At 40.7% G+C, this 20,130-nt stretch overlaps 2 protein-coding genes across 9 annotated transcripts in view; one reads left to right on the top strand and one right to left on the bottom strand.

Annotated features, from left to right (window-relative positions):
• The window catches only part of LOC6526233 (chaoptin), a 190,533-nt gene that overhangs the window by 27,623 nt on the left and 142,780 nt on the right, over positions 1 to 20,130 (bottom strand). The gene's annotated exons all lie outside the window — the stretch shown is intronic.
• The window catches only part of LOC6526228 (protein folded gastrulation), a 29,371-nt gene continuing 15,314 nt past the window's right edge, over positions 6,074 to 20,130 (top strand). For all 3 annotated transcript variants that reach the window (XR_005562204.1, XR_005562205.1, XM_039377683.1), the window contains exons 1-3: positions 6,074 to 6,100; positions 7,019 to 7,609; positions 17,274 to 17,416. The gene's annotated coding sequence lies outside the window, so the exon portion shown is untranslated. The remainder of the gene's footprint in view (positions 6,101 to 7,018; positions 7,610 to 17,273; positions 17,417 to 20,130) is intronic.

Below are 20,130 nucleotides of genomic sequence, written 5' to 3'. Positions count from 1 at the left end.
TGCGGAAAAATACCACGTCAAATGAAGTTTAAACAAGGGAATATCACGCTGAAGCCATCGCATCAATTGTGATTGACAGTCGCGGAATTTTCAGCTAGGGGATGAGGCTGCTGGTGCTAAGACAAGCAATCTGGCGGTTGCTGTGGCTTTTAAGCGAACAAAACTCAGGGAAAATGTCATTTTGACAGGCGTAGGGGTCACAGAAGCTGCGATTCTGAAGACGTCTTTAAGTAGATTTTCTTGTTGTAGGCTAACAGTTCCATTCCACTTCCAATTGCTATTCCTATTCCTATTTCGATTCTGATTCCACTTGGAAGCAAGCTGAGTTAGCTGCAGTGCAGAAAAGTGCCACAAAAACGGTTTTCATTTTTCTGCCTAATACCATAATCAGCCATCAGCTCGTTTTAGTTTAGTCAGTTCAGTTCGTTTTAGATAGGTTTAGTTTGAAAATAGAATCAAGCAGAAAACGCCGAAGGCCCATAAACATGGCGTTTTGCGAAAAGAGAAAACAAAGTTGGAGCACTCGATGTTGGAATACCCTTTGGGAACTTACTGAGTAAATAAGAAGGAAAAACTGGGAGTTGGAAAGTTGAATAATGGAAAGAAAGAGCTTTCTTAATTGAAATTTGGTAACTATTAAACCAAATGATTTCCAAGTTCTATTCTACGCGATGCCTAAATACCTACTTTTTGGATGAAGTTTAAAATGGTTCGGAGATCAACGTTCTGCGTGGCCAATTGCAACCGCAAGCAGTGCGCGGAAAACCGCTGGTCAGGGTATTCTAATGGAAATTACATGCACATACTAAATGGCCAACTGAAAATGGTCAGCGAGAGAGCGAAAATGGCGAGAAAAGCGGCCAGCACGGAGGAAGAAGGACGGCAGACGAATGATGGAGACGGAGTATAACCAACCGAGGAGGACGGCCGGGGAAACTGTTTGTTTGGACTGTGCTGGCTTCGATTAGCTCCTGCAAGGCGGAAGCCCAGAAGCACAACAACAAACAGCGCCTTTTAAAGTGCGGCCCAGAAAAGGAAGACCCAGAGGCACTCACAGCAATTTAAAGGCGATTAGAATTGATTATAATTAGTTTACACAGGAGCCCTGCCCGTAACAAAGTTATTTTTACTCATCTAGGGGAATCTATATGACACAAATTACGATCGTCGTTAGAAACGAGGAAATCGCGCACGGTGAGTGCATTTCTCACCATCGATAGGGATAGGCTGTAGGGGAAAGATCTTCGCTGAACCTAATTTCGGGGTTCGCCTTTCAGGTTTTCGATTTCTTGTCAATATAAAGTGTGTGGAAATAAACTAATATGGGTTCAATTAACTAGAAATATTTCTAATGCCAACAGGTAAAGATACACAGTTTGGCTACGGAAGATCACAAGTCTCATAACTATACATATATGAACATTTGAATGGATAATACTTGGGCTCAATTATGATCCCATGATGCAACTTGCAGCACTCATTGCAAGCGGGAGAGACTTCTAGAAAACCCGGCACTTATGGAGCACTCGAATACCTCCAAATATGGGCGAGAAACAAAACACACGCAGACCTTGAGTGATAGAAACAAGATGGGGATGAGGCTGGATGTCGATACGCCCGGACGAAATTAACCAACTGTTTATTAACACAGCGGTGGTGTAGAAATTTCAAGTGGCCACTCATTCTGGGCCGCAGATGTGCGACGTCTATGCGTTTTTCGGAGTGAGTTGTTCTCCTTGCTTTCCTTGCTTTACTTCTTTCCCTTCCAGGAAGGTCAATGCAGCAGTGTCTTTGCGTTTTCTGATGACTCATTGCCTAGTTCGAATGTCACGAGTTTCTTCGGCTCCGATTTGGACTGAGTGCTTGAGTGTTGGGCCTCTGGGTTTTGAGTATTGAGCTCTGCGTTGCCGGTTTCTGTATTTGGGTTTTGTTTCGGGTTCCCAGTAAGCCGTGTCCGCAGTGTCCGCCTTATCTGAGCCGAACATTGCCCGACTGCTCGCCAAAGATGTGCTCCCGATTTTTGGTGTTTTCTTTTAGGGAAATATTTCACTGGCTGTCGTCGCCTTTGGACAGGGGAAAAGGAGGGGGCCTCCAGTTTTGAAAACAGAGCGTTGCCTCCAGATGATAAATAAAAACAAGAAATGAATCTGCCTTTGGCAAGCCGAAGCTTATATGCCCTATACACATATGCCACATATACACATAATTTAGTACACCGAAACCACGATTTGTTTTCTATTTTTTTAAATACCTCTTTGCCTGCTTATATGGCAACTACATATGTACATATGTGATATAGTCGACCGATATATACATATATTGCCAAACAATTTCTGCATACTGAAATGGAACGCTTTATGATCAAAAACAACGATGCTAGGCATTCTTTTCCATTAATTAGCAATTCGTTTTCCGACTGCTCTTATGGCAGCTTTGTCCAAGTTTGACCAAATTTAATCTGAAATTTAATATTGCCAAGCTACTTTTTTCTAATGTTTTTCGTGTATTCCCATGGCTGCTTTATGACATATACAAACTGAAACAGAAACAGAGGACGTTTGGAAAAGAGCAGTCTTGAGATAACTATTCCGAGAGACTAGTAAGCCTAGAAACGGACGGACGGATACGGATCATGAATATATTCTTTCAATGGTCGCAAATTTCCACTCCACTGCGTTGCGAACCGACTGAAATGAAAGTACCCCCTGCAAGGGTATTAAAAGCTTTTAGCTGGCACACGCAGTGCCCAGACCTTCGAAATTATCAAATGCGTTCGAAGACATTGCCTTGCAATGTTCCCGAAACGAGAGCAATAAATGTAGCTGATAGTATGCCTTCAAATATGTACGAAAACATATAGTTGAAAAATATTCGTCTCTGCACTGTGGTCAAAAATGTTTTGCGCCTATTTTGTTGTTGATTGAATGCTTCCCCAAATATCCCTCCTAATATTTTGTATGTAACTACGAGTATAGAGCCAAAATAAAGCTCACTTAAGCAATGCCAAGTATGATTGACCGGGATTGAATTCTCGTTCAGTTCATCCCCAAAGAATTTCCCGAGGCAGATGAAAGAGATACCGAGCACAGTGATATGTAAATGGCTTAAGCTTTGGCAAACTTGCAAATTGTTGTCCACTTTTCATGTTGTCCTGCCCATGTGATCCCTTTCTTGCAGCCACGTCTTCATTTTATCCAATGGCTTTTCTTTTTTCCCAATCCCCCCGCTCACTCCCTGTGTGGCTATGTGGCTGTGGGCTATCTCTCGCCATAGGATTGTGTTGATGTTTTCTTTTGGAGGCCCGAGAGCAAATGAATCCCAAAAATGTTAAATGTTGGCTGCCCCTTTCGGGTTTTCTCGCTTTAAACTTGATTCACGTCAGCCCGGCGCCCGGCGTTCGGCATCGATATATTTTCTTTTCCTGCCCGCTTTTCCAGTTTTTTCGGCTCTTTGGTATCTTTGGCATGCATATGCGGCTTAGTCCCTTTCCTTCCATGACTCCCTCCCCGGCGGCGTGTTGATGTGTTTATCATTGTTATTATTTATGTTTAGATTTGAATGTCAATGTCGAAGCGGAATCGAAATCGGAATCGGAATCACCATCGACATTCGTTCCAAACTCGGGCCAGGGGAGGGGTGTGCGGTGTGGAAAATGCCTACGAAAGGGGCAGCATTTCGGGGAGTGTTGTTGGATTTTCTTGTGCGCGCACTTTGAACTCTGATGGCATTAAGTTGTCAATTTGCGTTCTGACTTTGGAGCGCCGCCATCGGGCGCCCATATAAGGAGATTGTACCACGTATAGCACGCTGATCTGGTTCTCTGTTCCCTATTCACTATCTATGAGAAAATACGATCCTGAACGAACGGGAAACATGAACCAGAACCAATCTCACATCATGTTGTTTTAGCATGGAGTGATACTGGTGCTAAAGCTCGCTGTGGGGTGACAAGGAATTCCAGTTGAACATTCAATTCACTCAGCTGCCACTTTTTCCAATTTAGTTACAATCTTTTCTAATGCCAAATCCGTTTTCCTAGCCAACGACTTCCATGGCCACGTCTGTCCAAGTTTTTGTCTTGGTTGTACATATTTTCATATTTAGACTCCCAGGCAAAACTTTTGACAATGTTTGGTTTGGTTTGGTTTTCGCCTCTTAATTAATGTTGGGGTTTTTTCCCCAGAGACACAAACTTGTTCGAAAAGTGAAAACGAGAACATAAAAAAGTGAAAATGATTAGCATAGTGGGGAGGGGAAATATTACGTCGGACGGGAAAAATGTAAAAAGAAATTAATGTTCATTGAAAATCCAAATGCCCCTCGAAGGGTGTAGATGAAGGGGGGTGGGATCAGAAAACTGAAGGGAGGGGAAGAAGCGGCAGCGAAGGCAAACAATCGAAAGACAACGAAATTTTTTAATTGATTTCACTTAAATCACTTTTGCTTGAAAAAAACGCAGCATCTGCGCAAGAAGAAGGAAAAGTACAAAAACACATTTCGACTTTTTCCTTATTTGTTAAACTTTTGTTTCTTCGATTTTTCGTTTTCGGTTTTTGGTTTTTGAGCGAAAGGTCTCAAGACGAGCCCCACACACTTGAAAATCGAAAAGTCAACACGAAGGGAAGGAGGCGAAGAAAGAGAGATTGGGGAAGAAGGCTGATCCGAATTCGTACACTTGGCGAAATGGACCTAGTTCAGCTGTTGAAAGTGTGTGCACTGAAGGTCTAGTTTTGGCCACACATAGTACCCTGAGCAAACTGTATACATTTATTTTTTTAATTAATGTTCTTTATGCTTTGCATAAATTAGCTTTTATTTACACCGTTTTGCGAACTCTTTAGTATCGTGGATTTTAGCTGGCATCGCCGCATAGAAAATAAGGGAATTTACCCAAATCAAATCGAAATTGAAACGCTGTATTCGGCGGACAAAGTGGCCCTAATTGGCCATTATGTTGGCCTAAACAGCGGCGCAGGCTCAAGTGGCGGCTAATTAAGAGTACCGAGAAGTGCGATTCAGTCCCCAATGATGATTACGGGAAACGAAAAGGGGAGCGCTCCAACTTCGATTTAAGTCCGAGGAAGTCCAACTCCGACGTTCTCCAAGGTTTTCTTTAAAAGATTTATTTAATCCGGCCACTCCAGTTAGCCTTAAGTTCTGATTGCTAGTGCCTCTAGTACATTTTACTCAATAACGAAAATAAAAACGAACTGCCAACGAAAAATTACCAGGAAAAGTACCAGGAAGAGCCACAGCCCCACAGCCGTAGTGTCTATGTAAATTGAACAATTAGCTGCATTCAGAAAAAATGAAAAGCAGAGAACGTCATTAATCATCCTTTGCAGGCGGCCAAAAGAGAGTAGCGCCTTTTTGGTTTTTACTATTTAACACTTGGAAAAAAATTTCGAAACAGGCGTGTTTAGGCTTATAACGCACAACGGGTTTCGGGATCTTGTAATTCTATACGTTTTAATTGGGGAAAAATAGTCTTGTACCATGCGCAAGGTGATCTATGTGAAATAGGTTTAATTTATAAGCTTGATGGAAGCAGATCAGGAGAACGAAACAGAAATAAATGTAAATCAAGTATCGGATATACCAATGCCAAGCCAAACGAATCAATTAAATCTATTAAAGCATCAAACTTATTGGAAGATAATTTTTTTTTTTTGTTTTTGCCAACAAAAACACTAGAGAATCTCTTTTCTTTATCGCACTAGCTAAATTTATGTTGCCAGCATACAATGTTTGGCAATGCACAATGCATTTTGCATTGAATTAAAGACATTCATTAAATAATGCACGACCAAAACAGCAATATGATTTCTCAGTGCAGTTGCAAATTAAGAGCAGTAAAAACTGAGCGCGGCTTAAGCGCGCTCTTTAAAAAGAGTTCTCTAAACACTTCGTTTCTCTTGGCTCAGATCATTGCCGAATGCGTGTATATATGTATATAATTGCATGTATATATTTATATCTGACCGCTGACAATCCTCTCTCGCACTCTCTGCCTGTCACGGTGACTGCGACGCCGACGTCGGCGCCCGCTTTTCGAAGTCGCTTCTCATTCAAAAAACAACTGTGAACGTGATCGGTAACGGTGCGTGCTCTCTTTTCCGCCTCTGCAGTGTCTTTGCGAAAAGAACTTGAAAGAAATGAGGGGGGAAGAAAGCGGGGGAAAGTCACCAGCAATAGCAAATGACAAAAACAACAATATTTTGTTTCGATTGAATTTTTAATACAAATTGAAAATTTAAGAGACTTGTGCAATCGGCCAAAACGTGCAGATAACTCAAAAGCAAAAAAAATAACAGGGGAATTGTGAAGATTTAATATTTCTTAAAAATTCCCCTTTTAAATGCGTCCCCTTAAAAAAAAATTCCAACGTTTTTTCGTGTGCTTTTCGGTTTTATTTTTTCTTCATTTTTTTGTTTTGGCCAGTCTTTATTTTTTCTAAATTTGACCCGGATTTCAATTTGGATTTGAACGAGAACCTAAACTCTAAAACAAAACGAAAACAAAACATGCGATTGCATATCTGTGAAAGGAAACAGGAAAAAGAGAACGAGCCAAATGAAAATAAAGTAAAGTAAAATAAAATACATACTACGAAGCGTGTATTAATATACTATACTTTTGTGTATATACTACATTGTGAAACAGTTGTTGTTGTGCTATTGTTGTTGGCTTTACAGCAACGGCAACAGGCGTCCGATAATTTATAATCTTAAAAATATATGTGCCCTGTGCATATAGATTCGCCTATGTGCACTGAAAAAACCAAGATCAATTTTAAAAGTCTAATACTTCAATGCTCCTTGAATTACAAATATTTAGATAACGTAGTTTAACATGATATTCCTCTGTAGGCAAAAAAGGAGGTAATTACGTATTTATTTCATAATCTGAATTTTTTTTTTTGGTGCACATGGAAGCTTCTATTGCAGGTATTATTTTTTTACTGTATTCAATACTTGCTTAAAAAAATAATTCCCTTTTTGATTTTCTTCCCTAACAGTGTGTTACAATATACCCTTTGAAGTCTATTTTTTGTAGTGTTTTTTTTTTTTTGTGAGTGCACAAAAGTCTTTGTGAATGAAATAATACATGTGATACAGTTGGAGAAATAAAATATGTAGATAAAACATAAAAAAATTAAATAATAAACAGTGTGTTGTCTTAATAAGAGTAACAATAATAACAATAATAAATGCAGTGACGAAAGTCGATACAAGTGCAGTGAAAAATGAAAGGCAACCAGCGCCGGAAAAACTTTAAGCAACTGAACAAAATTTAGTAGCTAATAAAGAAGTTTAAACTGGCTCCAACCAGCTAGCAACCAGCAAAAATATAAAATATCTAATATTCTTAAAAATCCAACCAAAAAAAAAACTGAACCGCCATCAAACGAAATTCAAAACGAGCCAATTTGTGGTGTTTATTATTTATTTATATGCAAATTTATTTTTACAACAACTTGGTATTAACCTACAATCGAACCACAACAACAGCAAAAGCCGGGGAAAGATAAAGAAAAAGCATCGAAAAGCAAAAGCAGCGCACCTTCTTGGACTTCGACGTCTTTATTTTGGGATATAAAACAGCAAAAGTAAGTGGATTGTACATATGCATTTTTGCTTAAACTTTATGTGTTTTTTATAATTCCCATTCCCATCGAATTCACTGCTTTCTGCTGAGAAGCTTGTTCTTTAATGCAAATTCAATTGAAACGAAACCAGCGAAATTTTTACAGCCCTGCAAATTCGCATTTCGGACCCGAAACCCACAGTATCCCTCACGTTCCTGGTTCTCCTGCAACATCCTTGTGCATTATTTGGTCGGATGTGCTCTCGGGATGTCTCATTTTCGTGGGCTTATCCTCGGGGATTTTCCGGGTTCACGCCCGATGCTCACCTTCTGACTCTGCGGATGTGGGAAATCTAGCCATTCTGCAGATGCAGAGCTCACTCTTGGGATCTTTGGTGACCTAATCGCGAGGTATTTAGAGTAATGTTTTTTCGAAATTACCTCGCTATTACGCGTCCAAATGGACTCAACATGGCTAAGTGAGAGTGCTTGCCAGTTAATATGTATGATCTCCCTTGAATGTTTTACCAAGAAACTGATAAATAACAAAAGTAGTTAAATAGTAGAAGCACTTATTGAACAAACAACAGCCACGTGCACATTTTCCCAATCTTATCAAGTGTTTTACTATTAATTGCAAAACTCATGTCACGATGGGACCACAATGAATGATATCCTTAGTGTCATCATACAACCAACTGGTTAATTACTGGTTAAATTCGATTGGTTAAATGCGCGCTGGTTAAATACAATTCGAGGCGCATTAGGTGTCTTATCAGGGTTCGCACTTAAGCCAAACAAGTGAGTTCACGATTATGTTTATAGAGATGAGCTCCATGGGTCTCTGGCTCTCTGGCAGTGGACATAATGATGATAATGACGATGAAGTCACGCAGCGACCCTATCAGCGCCGAAGTGGCAAAGTGATCAGTTCCGCTGGACGTTAAACACATTGTGGCTTAGAATAAAAACTGAGAGCAAACCATGAACGAATTTCGGAACCAAATTTCAGTCCCGCATGAAAGTGTAACCAAGTTAATTGCATTTAACCGGCTGTCCAAAAATAAAGAGTTGGAAGGGTGGCAACGCACTCGAGTGGCTGGGAAATTGTTGACATTCGGGTTGAAAATTGCACACTGAGAAAAATGGCAATATCCATGTATTTACTTAGTAGTTTTGTCCCTGTACTCGTTTTTATGGCGCAGACATATAAACTACGAAATGTTTTCTGTGCAAGTACCAAAACGCCCACAAAATGCTCCTAAAGTCATTATCAGCATTAGAAAGTGTTACAGACGGCGCGAAAATCAAATTCCGGGGATTGTGATGGTATATATTTACTATATGGATATGCAGAGTTCGTGGGCAACTGCGCGGAGCCCAGACGGCCAGGCTGCTAGACTGCCAGACTTTCCACACTTGCCTTGAATATCAGATACCCGTCACTCTGCTAGTGAATTTTAAGCCTAGCCTTCATTTGAAATTGATGACTAATCTTTGCTTTTAACTAATTTAACCCATGTGCTAACCCTATCCAATTAGAATTATAATTGCAGCTATAGTCTTACGTTCCAATTTAAGATCATACATATGTATATGTGTGTACATATATCTAAAAGGGTCGGAACGTTTCCTGTTATATACTTTTCCCCGAACTTAGTTTACCATATTACTCTGCGAGCAATGCCTATATGTTGATACCCCTCAGAGAACGTGGAATGAAATCAGCAACCGAAAAAAACGAATCTATCACGAATTTATTTTCGAGGCTCTTTGAGAGTCTTGTGCCCATGGCTATATAGCCGTGGTAAAATTGATTCAGCTGCATCGGGGCAAACAGCATCGGATGGGCGATCCGTAGGGCAGTACGTGCCTGAGGGCCCAAAAACCGAAAACCAAATACCGATGCCGATGCCGATGCCGATATACGACCTCCACTTACACGAAAAACTTGGGGAACGTTTGTTCTGGAATTTCTGGAATCTATTTCCCATTCTATACTATGCTCTTAAGCGGATTCCCTGAAATGGGCTAATGCTTACGTAGGAAGTTCCGAAAAAGTTCTGACTTGGAAGTACTTAAAAGTATGGAACATTGGCTTGAAAGAGTGGTTGTGAAAAGCTTAGGCCAGCGCAGTAGCCAGTAATAAAGTAACAAAGTATAAATTTATGGATATAGGGAGCAGAATCACTATGAATAATATGTACATAAATGGTAACTACACAGACCAAAAGAGCTCCGGAGTGGAGGACATTGTCAGTCGCCGCATAAATACACATATGCTCACCATCTTGATATATGGTCCCATTTACTTGAGTTCTGGTCCAGAAGCCAGCCCTGCAATTGCATTGTTTACTTATCTCATTTTGGGATCATTTCCCCATTCATTCCCCATGGCATTCAGTTAGTCAGTTATTCACCTGTTGAACATGAGTTTGGGCGGCCCATGCTAATAAGGCAATACATATTCGCCGTTAGAGCGCAGGGTCCACCTGCCTAGGCCCCCTTTACGACCGCCCCCACCAGTAGCTTGCGACCCCCTTTTCGACTTTGAGCCCCATGTGCAGCGGCGCGTTTCCCCCTCCTCTGCCCCACTCCCCCGCATGGTTATTTAGGCATGAAGGCGGATGAATTTGCGGACGAGGGGCGTAGCATGGGGCTTCTCGGGCGAAGCACGTTAGCTGAGTCATCGCCAAGTCACAAGCGTAGCACGCAGCGCGCAGCGCGCTCGCCTAAAACCAGCCAAGCGTCAAAGTGTCGACGAACAGGTGCCTCAGGACTGTGAGGGACGGGCGGGGCGGCGACGAAATGGGGGCGGCTGCTACTGGGGCAGAACCTGTTACACCCTTTCGGTTGCCACGGCTGCACAGCGGGAAATATAGTTTCTTCGAGTTTTGTCAAGGGTGGCGTGTACTTCTGAATTATTCACAACATCAGTGCCATTGCTATTGGAAGCTTCTTACGAATCTGCAAAGGTCCTTAGGTGTTTTAAAATTGTCTGTCCTCGTAAAGTAAATTGCTTCAAAAGGAAATAGATCTTAAGTTTTACAATTTTAAATATCTGCGAATGTTGCGCGCGTTATTTTCCGTGTAACCTACATTGATCCTAAAAACGGGGAACCTTTTAAACTCATTATAAAATACAGGAATTTCGTTAGATTTGAGTGTTTTTTTGCGTGTGCGCTAGCGGTTGTTGCTGCCGTTGCTGTTGGTTCTGCTGTTTCTGTTGATGTTGCCGCTGTTGTTGTGTTGCTGCTGTGGCGGCGGCAAGCGGAAGCAGAGTGCGGCTTGGGGCAGTGTCTATCGCCGCGACTCCATCGGAATCGGAATCGGAATTGTAGCGACTATAGCTGTACGGGCGCCAATGGATATAGTCGCAGGTGCACTGCCCCCAGCACTGTGTTGCTGCTATTACAATGCGATTTTTTATTGTTTTTTTCCGTGGACAGTGCTCGTAATTTCCATCGCACGCCGCGGCCGTTCTTCTCTCTTTATGACGACTCTTTCTTCCGCTTCTCCATATAAGTCCGTTTCTGTTCCAGCTGAATGCGTCGCTGCCACTTCCGCTTACAATTCTTTTTTATTACAATTTATTACACATTTTATATTCCGTTTTGATTTCCATTTACACTGTGCTTCCTCTGTGTTTTGTTTTTGGCTTAATGATTTAATCATTCCCCGCGCGTAGTGAGCACTGCGATGTTATAAACTGTAAGGAAAGCGAAAAGATGGCCAAGAGCCATGAAAATAGACGCAAAATAAGCTCTGCCAGACGAAATAGTGACTAGCACTCAGCTTACGTGGGCGAACAGATTAATTGGTTGCAAATTCAAAGATATGGCTCCTACAAAATATGTTTCCATCTTTCAAAATGTGGCAAGTTAACGTATTTAAATGTTAATACAACTTTTTAAATGTTTTCTGGTGAATAAACTGAGTTTACGAAAGGGTTTCTACTTGAAAAGAATATGCAACGAAGATTTTATAATTTCAATATGTTTTGTGGTGTTGGTGCTGGAAACTCAGAGAGAGAAAATACGTGGGTCTAACTAAATTATAGAGGTTTGTAATAAAGACTTCAAAACTTTTTCCAACAATTTGTATACATACGTCGAAAGTCATATTTAATAGTGTACCAGTTATAAAAACATTTTCCATATTTCGATTTGTTTAGTAAGAGGGTAAACTAGATTCGATTAGATTAATAGTAATATTAACATTAAATAATAATTTCAAGTAAATAAGTGGTTCTTATCAGACAACCGTAGCACGTTTTTCATTATACGGCGATATGGCCGTACAATTCTCGGTGCTCATCGTTACTACGTGGACTGCTACGTATCCAAAGTGCTTTAGAATAAAATACATAGAATATGTTTTCCAACAATACAACAATCTCAGACACTGGCTAGTTTCCATTTTTCTTCTAAAGCTATTACAAAAGGTTTTTACTCAATTAATTATTCCTAAAAGAAGACGTCATCTTACGTTACGTATCAGTTCTACCTGAATACAAAGAGTATGTAATCAAATAATAAATACAATTATGAAACCGTTTATTTTTTGTTATTGATGTCAATGGAAGAGACCCCTTGTATGTATCATTTATCATTTGTCATCTTAGTTAGGATTTTGAGAAAGACTGCTTCTTCATCTTGGAGGATGTCACGATTCATCTGTTTCCCCCCTTTTCAAATACGTTTTCCCAAGATTTTCCCTTCCTAGTTCTCCATTTGGCTTGTTTCCCGGGTCGTTCGCATTTGGAACTCCGACAATTTTGCCTGTAGTTTTTCGTGCATCCACTCTCCACCCACTAGTTTTTCTGCCGTTTGCCCATTTTCTCCATTTTATGTTCGAGCGCGGCAAGTGTGAAAGCATATGTTTTGACAATGCTATCGTTGTGTTCCAGGCTCAGAGCCTACATTTCGGCTTCTGGGTTTTTAGGGCGGGGGCGTGGCAGGTGAGGGCGGCCAGTGAGCGGGCGTTGATGGAATGCAAAGCATTTGCTTTGCAAGTTTTGGATCCGCGCAAAATGAAAACGCGTGTTTGCCAGCGACTCAATATTGCTGATATTCCTGGTGTTGCCAACGTGGGGGTGTTGCTGGTGTGGTTGCTAGTGTTGTTGCCGGTTTTCGTGTTGTTGCTGCCGTGCCGCTGATGTACATAGCTGGTGTAATTGTTGGCGTTCGTTACAGCTGTTTGCGGTGGCCAGGAGATGTTTTGGTTGAAAATTCTCGTTCGGTTTTTGGCATTTTTTCGCACACTTCTGTATTATATTTTGCCATATTTTTTGGCACTTTATGCTATGCAACTTCTTGTTTATGGTACCATGTTGCCGCAGTGTTGTTAAGGATGCTGTTGCTGTAGTTAATTATGCAGAATGTTGCGTTTTTGGGGTTTTCCGTGTAATGACAGAAACACAGCCCTTTTAAGCAAACAAACACAATAAGCCGATGAGATTATTACCGAATTAAACAGCGTGTAAAAAGCATTCATTTTAAACCATTAAACACCCTCAACTAACACTTACTTATGCGTAAACTACAAACTTACAAATATCCACAAGAAAAGGAAATATGTATATATTTAAGTACTCGTATGTACATAAATACTTAAATTGAACATTTTCAACAAATTATATGCCGTTGTTTCATTTAAATAAAACGCACTGCCAATGTGGACAACTTTGGACACATTCTGGAATTTACTTGGTTTTCATGATGACCGAAGAGGGTTAAATTTCAAGAAATCCGAGCGGAAATTTCTGTAGAACTTTCTTTCTTTGTGAGGCGCCTTTGTGCTGCTGGGCGTTAATGTTGCTACTGTGCACAGAGCATGGCATGATCAATTGCTCGGCCACATGACCGACTGACAGACAACCAGATCTGCCAACAATAGGTCCCGAAACACAAAGCACGAAACACTTGCAGCAGCCAGCCGCAGCAGCGATTCGCATTGTATTGTACGGGTGTAAAATTGTTGCGACAGCAAATTGCAAGCATGCAGTTTCCACTGGCCCTCGGAAGTGCACACCCCCCTCGAAGAAGCCCCCTGGCCACCACCCCTGGTGGCACCCACGCGAATGCCTTAGAATGCAGCGCGGGGTCAAAGTTTGCAGCAGCTGCAACAGTTGTTGCTGATGTTGCTGTTGCTGGTGCTGGGTGCTGCATATTGGCTGCAGTTAGCGGCACATGCAGCAAATCTTGTTTGCTGTATGTGGCATCTTCTGGAGCGTATTCCCATGAACCGAAGTCGCCCTCAGCTGGCGAAGAAGTGGAGAGGGTGGAAAGGGGGTCATGTGGCCACGAATGCTGTCATGCCGCAGATACAGATGTACAGTTTCAGAACGAAGCTTTGCATTCGAACATTTACAGCAATATTTATACATAATTACTTTTCAATAATAGCCGTTTAGTTAGCCTTATCAATCGGGTTATTCACTGTCGAATTTTAAAAGAGTTTATCAATACGAAATGAAAATAAGTTTCGTTGATTACGTTTTGATTACTAAACAATTGGATAAATGTTTCTTCGAGTGCACTCAATAACATATACATATATGTATGTGCTCAGCACCAGCATCAAGAGTTGCAAGCTTTACCGCTGTCAATGTTTTGTAGTGCGAAGCAATTGAATTGATGCTGATGACTAAACGAGGCGCGCGGCAAGTTGAAACTTGAATTCATGGTTGGCCGATATCCCCCATTCGCCCATTCGCCCATTCCCCGTCCCACTATCCATGGCAACTGGCCGGATGATCACGACCAGGCCCTTCGCGAACGTGAGACGCCAGATAAATCAGCGCTGCAATAGATGCCTTATTGCCTTATTATTACTTGCCCGCCGCGTCCAAAATCACTGGGCTAATGAGCGGCGATCGGCATGCGTTGCGGCCAACTGCAACATGTTGCTTGCGGCTAGCACGTCAGCGGCAACTATAGCCACTGTAGCCACTGTAGCAACTGCAACAACAGTGATAAGCCCAGCATAGAAAGTTTAATGACTTTGGGTAACCGAACCGAGCCGAGCCGAACAGAGAGCATTGTGGCGGGCGCTCTTCTTGGGCTAATCGAAATCGAAACACAAATCAGTTTGAGGAAAGTCGCAAAAAGCCAGCAACGATGCAAACAATTGCGAAAAACAATTCGAGGGTCAAGAACAGTGACTCCCATTAAGCGGTGTCCTGCACTGGGACAAATTGAGTATTGTGTTTTGTGTACCGTAAAAGTGCAAGGTTCCACAATTCTACATTTAGCTGATTCCGCACGCGATCTGAACAGAAATGTGTCTGTAGAAGGCAAATTCCATCGCCGTGTAGCTGGGACCGCTTTCGTATGTCAATATTGATAAAGATTACTGCTCTGGCACGCCCTCACTCACTCCACCCCCTTTTCGGTGGGCAAAGTCCCCAATCTATGAGATTGGAGCTGGTTTATTTCATCCAAAGACTGTAGACTCCACCGACCATACAAGCTTATGATGATGAGGTTATCTCCTTGTCATCGTTAAGCGCAGTTAATCGAACATTAATCGGTCTTGGCCGCAGTTCTTGTCTAGAACTCTGTTTTGAAGACTACGGGGGTCACGACCTGCGACCTGCCTATCCCATAGATAATTATCGGGCTAGCAGCTACGGGGTAGCGAAAATATCGAAAGAGTCCAAGTTGACGTAAAATAACACATCAACTGGATACCAAAACTACTCTTTTTAAACGTGCGGAGGAGACAATGGCTTATATAACTAGTGGCTCTGATTTACCTAGAACTAGTTAGATAATTCGCCTTAGTCTCCGATCAATTCGACCCCTTTTCGTATCTGAATGCGGATTTGTTTGACGTCTTCTTAATCTGAGCCACACTTCCACACTACCCCGCCCTCCCTGAAATTTTTGTGGTCGTTGAAGTTTTCATTGTTCATAAATTTTAACGGACTTATAATGATTATTATTTATATGTCTTCGTCGCCAACTCGTTGCGATTGTTGTTATTGCAGTTGTTCCCCGTTTTTATTGCCAAAAGAAAACAAGTAAAAAGATTGCGTTTAATTTAAGCATTTTTTGCATAAGCGCGAATTATGAACGGCACTAAAAACATGCCGAAAAAACAACAAATTTAATAACAACGTCCGTCGATTGCAACAGGCGCTAATTTGATTTTTGTTGCTGGTACGGCGCCCCAGCAACTTGCAGTAATTGTTGTTGCCCCTCTCGGTTTTATTTACCTTATTATACCCGAGTAAAAGGGTATACTAGATTCGTTGAAAAGTATGTAACAGGCAGAAGGAAGCGTTTCCGACCATATAAAGTATATATATATGTACATTGTATATATATATTCTTGATCAGGATCAAAAGCCGACTCGATCTGGCCATGTCCGTCTGTCTGTCCGTCCGTATGAACGCTGACATCTCAGGAACTAAAAAAGCTAGAATGTTGAGATTAAGCACAAAGACTCCAGGGACACAGAAGCGCAAGTTTGTCAATTCATGTTGTCACGCCCACTCTAACGCCCACAAACCGATCAAAACTGCCACTCCCACACTTTTGAAAATTGTTTTTATATATTTTAAATTTTTGATTAGCGGGTATCAGATAGTCGGGGAATTCGACTATAGCGTTCTCTCTGGATTTTTTTTGTCGTCTGGGAGTTTCATTTTGACATTTAAACTTGTTTTTGGCACTTGGCGACATTTCTCACTCGTTTTATTTTTATTATCTTTCTTGATTTGCTCTTCGCTGGCTTTCTGACTACTTTCTGGTTGCTGGCTTGATTTCTGGACGAGTTTTAGCCCGGGCCCTACCACTCAACCCCTCGCCTGGGGATCCCGCCCCATGAACGTCCATGAAAGCCATTAGAAAACACGATCTTGAATTTCTAGTAGGCGACATAGAAAATGACCGTTAAGACCATCATTTTTTTTTTATAATATTAAAAAGAAAAAGGATTTATTTATCAGGCACCCGGGTGTCTACGAGACATAAATGAGTGTTTTTGCCACTCATCCCTTCTTGGGCACTTGCCTTTCTCTGCCTGTTTGTGTGTGATTCGCATTGATTCGAGTGCGCGGAAACCACGGTGCTTGCAGACACCCGAATATTTTGAGTGGATGTTTGTAAGGTGTGAGTGTGAGTGGCACCCGACACTCAGATTTGTTGAGTGTGATTAGGGTGGCAAAAAATGCCACTCTTGCAGTTCTCTGATTTGCAACACTGGCTCGCAAGTCGAAAGAAAGCATCGTAAAAAAATGAATTGAAGTTAGTTCGAAAATAATAAACAACTTTGGGGGCTTTAAGACCGGCATTATAGACCTTTCTTTAATATGTTCATTGCTCATCGGCATTTTAATTTTTGTATAGGCAAATAGTATTTTAATCTTCCGCTTTACTTATCCAACTCGCAACTTAATGAATTATTTATATTTAAAACAATAGAACCACAAATTCGCTTATCGATTTCCGGATGTTGAGTACATATTCTAAAACATAAGCTCTGTAAATTCGTTTCAATGTCAGCCACTTTCTTGAATGCGCCATTTGAGGCTTCCTGTTTACAAATGGACCTCTCTTATCCCCTTCTTTATTTTTTCATGTTTCATAAAGCTTATCACCAAAAATTGGGCACAACGTAACATTACATTAAACTCACAAAGCCTTTAATTTAGCTCTATGCTTCTTTTTCATTGCAGACCTACCCCTGCTCACAACCAAACCAAACGCAACAAGAAGAATTGACATTCCGCAAAAATATTGTCCGCGCGATTGGAAAGACCTTTTTTCACTGCGGCTCGACCACTTCACATATCATTGGCTTTATGTGGCCTGACTTGGGGTGAGTATTGGTTTTCATAGCCGAAAAACATATTATTGAATAGGAACGAGCAGGTCTGTAGCTTTTCTTAAAAGCCTCTTTCGATTATGTATTTTAATAGTTTAATAATTAAGATGGGGTGACAATATTAGTTTTGGATATGTTTTAGATTTTAACAGACCAACTATATTTTAATAAAGTAATTCTTTTAATGCCATTTAATGTCTTTCAAATGCTGTAATCTGTGTCTTTTTACTTTTATTTAAACTGCATTGCAAATACTTTTGTACTTATCGTTTGAAAGTTACCAAACTCTTCCATAAGCGAGTAAAAAGAGTATTAAACTTATTGGTTTCGGTGGGTTTCCATTTTCGCGCATATTCACCAGCTGATATATTTCCTGCCATAAATCGCAAAAGGAACAATTTCGCGGGGACGTTGACAAGTTTCTCAGGCACAAACACCCACCCACCCACCCATGAACCCACTCGCAAATCCATTCACTCTGCTGCTCGGTCTCAGATTCAGTTCGATTCAGTTTTTCGTTTTCGCACTTTTACTTTTACTTCTTATTCCTCTGTTTTAGTTGATTAAACACAACTGTTTACGATTGCTTATTGCTGACTTATGTTGGCGGTCCGAGTTTCTTTTCATTTTAATAGTAACACTCGATACTGTGGGGCGGTATTACTTCCGACCTGAATAAAATTGGAATTTATGAATAGTTTGGCACTTCGTTTAGTTGGGCGTTTGTATGTCTTCATCGTCATTGATAGTATGTCTTAATCGGTACATTTCCTAGAAAATAAATAGAGCAGTTTATTTGCATTACACCTACAACCTATTTCTACGTAGAGCATTGGAGTCTCTACTGGAAAATTCTTAATTACTCCCAAATACATCTATTCTTTTTTTGCTCCCATCGCGAAGCTTACTATTTTTTTTTATCACCAAGCCCATAAATTGTGGGAGCTCCGAAAGTTCGGTGTGCATTAAAATTGGCAATGCTGTTGCTATCGTTGGTGTTGCTGTTACCGCACATTGTATAAAAGTTGCAAAAGTCGGCAAGCATCGTTCGTGCTGGTTCAATAACATTTTTATTGCGTTGACATAATTTTAATTAAAATAAAATCGAAAACAAGTCCCAGCATATCGGGTGCAAACACGCAATGAATATAAAGAGGTCGCTGAGTCTCGTAAAAATTCGCGAACCGGGTAAACCCAAGCTAAAAAAAAAGGTAAAAACCAGGAGGGTTGCGATTTACATGCGAATCGCACTTGCCAGGGCTGCAAGGCTGATGTGTCCAATTTTAGTAAACAAAGCACCGCAAAAGTACTGTAAAGATAATTGTTGCCGTCTCTCTTTTACCCGTTTCCTGCCGTCTCTTTCTCTGATTCTCAATTTTAACCCGGAAGCGATAACCACAGCTGACGAAACCCCCAAGATAACTGACCGTGCACCAAAAGTCCCATTAAAAATATATAAGAAAAGTGAGCGAAATGAAAGCGAGCACTTGTCTCTTTCATTTTACATATTGTCGTCCCTTTCTGGTGTCCCTGCTCTTGGTCTTGAGCAGACTGCGGCGCTTGCACTGTGGTTTAAACAAGAAATTAGCAAAAATGCATGAAAAATAAATGCACTAAATGTTATGTGTCTGCCTACATATGTGAAATTCTATTAATACATACATTTGATTTAACTGATGTTCCATAGTTCTTTTCTGATTATAGCTTCGAGCACATATCTGATCAATATTTACAGGATTAAGTATAGTCATATCACTACGATTCGAGAATCGATACTTACTTAATCAAATATGTTGATTGGAGAAAAAATTATATTTAACCGATATCGGCTAGAGTCTAAAGTTGTATGTTCATGTAATCTGACGTTTACTAAAAAAGTAGGGCCATTAAGATTACTTAAAGGATTTAGATATTGAAAATGGTCATGTAAACAACATGTTGAGCCAGTAATAGATAAAGTTTTAATATCAATCTGTGTCACTGTGTCAGCTTATTAACGTTGCTATAAAACTCTGTAAGATGTCTTAATGTGTCACCGAAACGTAGATAATATTTTTACGGGCCCCAAAAATCACTGGCAAGTATACGTTTAATCTTTTACAGACTACCATTAAATTAATCTGTTGAACTTCGCTTGGCTTCGAACACATACATACAGCCACATCATCAATTTCAGTTTGGGTAATGTTATCGCATTTTGTCTCAGGCTCAGTCGATTTAATGCAATAACAATACAAATTATTTATCAATTAAGCTGTTACATTTAATTTAATTCAATTTAATACTGTTCATATATGTACGAGTATGTGCCAATAAAAAACAGCACAAGCTCCGGAGTTCTTGCGACGAAAATTTATGCGAAAAGTTCAATTGCGTTTAAAATGTGAATAATTCGAGGTTGTTGTTCTGGCTGCCTGTTATCAATGCGACCGATGTATTTTGAGAATTTTCTCATGAATTTTGCATGTGACAATTTATTTATTTATTGATTTACTTTGCATCCAGCAGTGGAGCGAAACCGCGAGCTCTGCCCATCCTGTAAATTGGCTTGGGCATTGCAGATACATAGATACGCTGATATACGCTCGTATAGGAACATAGATACTGTACGTACGGTGAGATTGTTCTCGCATCCACGTCCACGTCCATTTTCATTTCCATTCGAAACGTGTCAAAGGTGTTGGCAATTTCGCAGTCAATTGGCATTA

The sequence above is a fragment of the Drosophila yakuba genome, chromosome X (genome assembly GCF_016746365.2).
Source record: "Drosophila yakuba strain Tai18E2 chromosome X, Prin_Dyak_Tai18E2_2.1, whole genome shotgun sequence".
Lineage (NCBI taxonomy): Eukaryota > Metazoa > Arthropoda > Insecta > Diptera > Drosophilidae > Drosophila > Drosophila yakuba.
The sequence above is the reverse complement of the archived record's forward strand: the minus strand, read 5'-3'. Positions and strand labels throughout refer to the sequence as shown.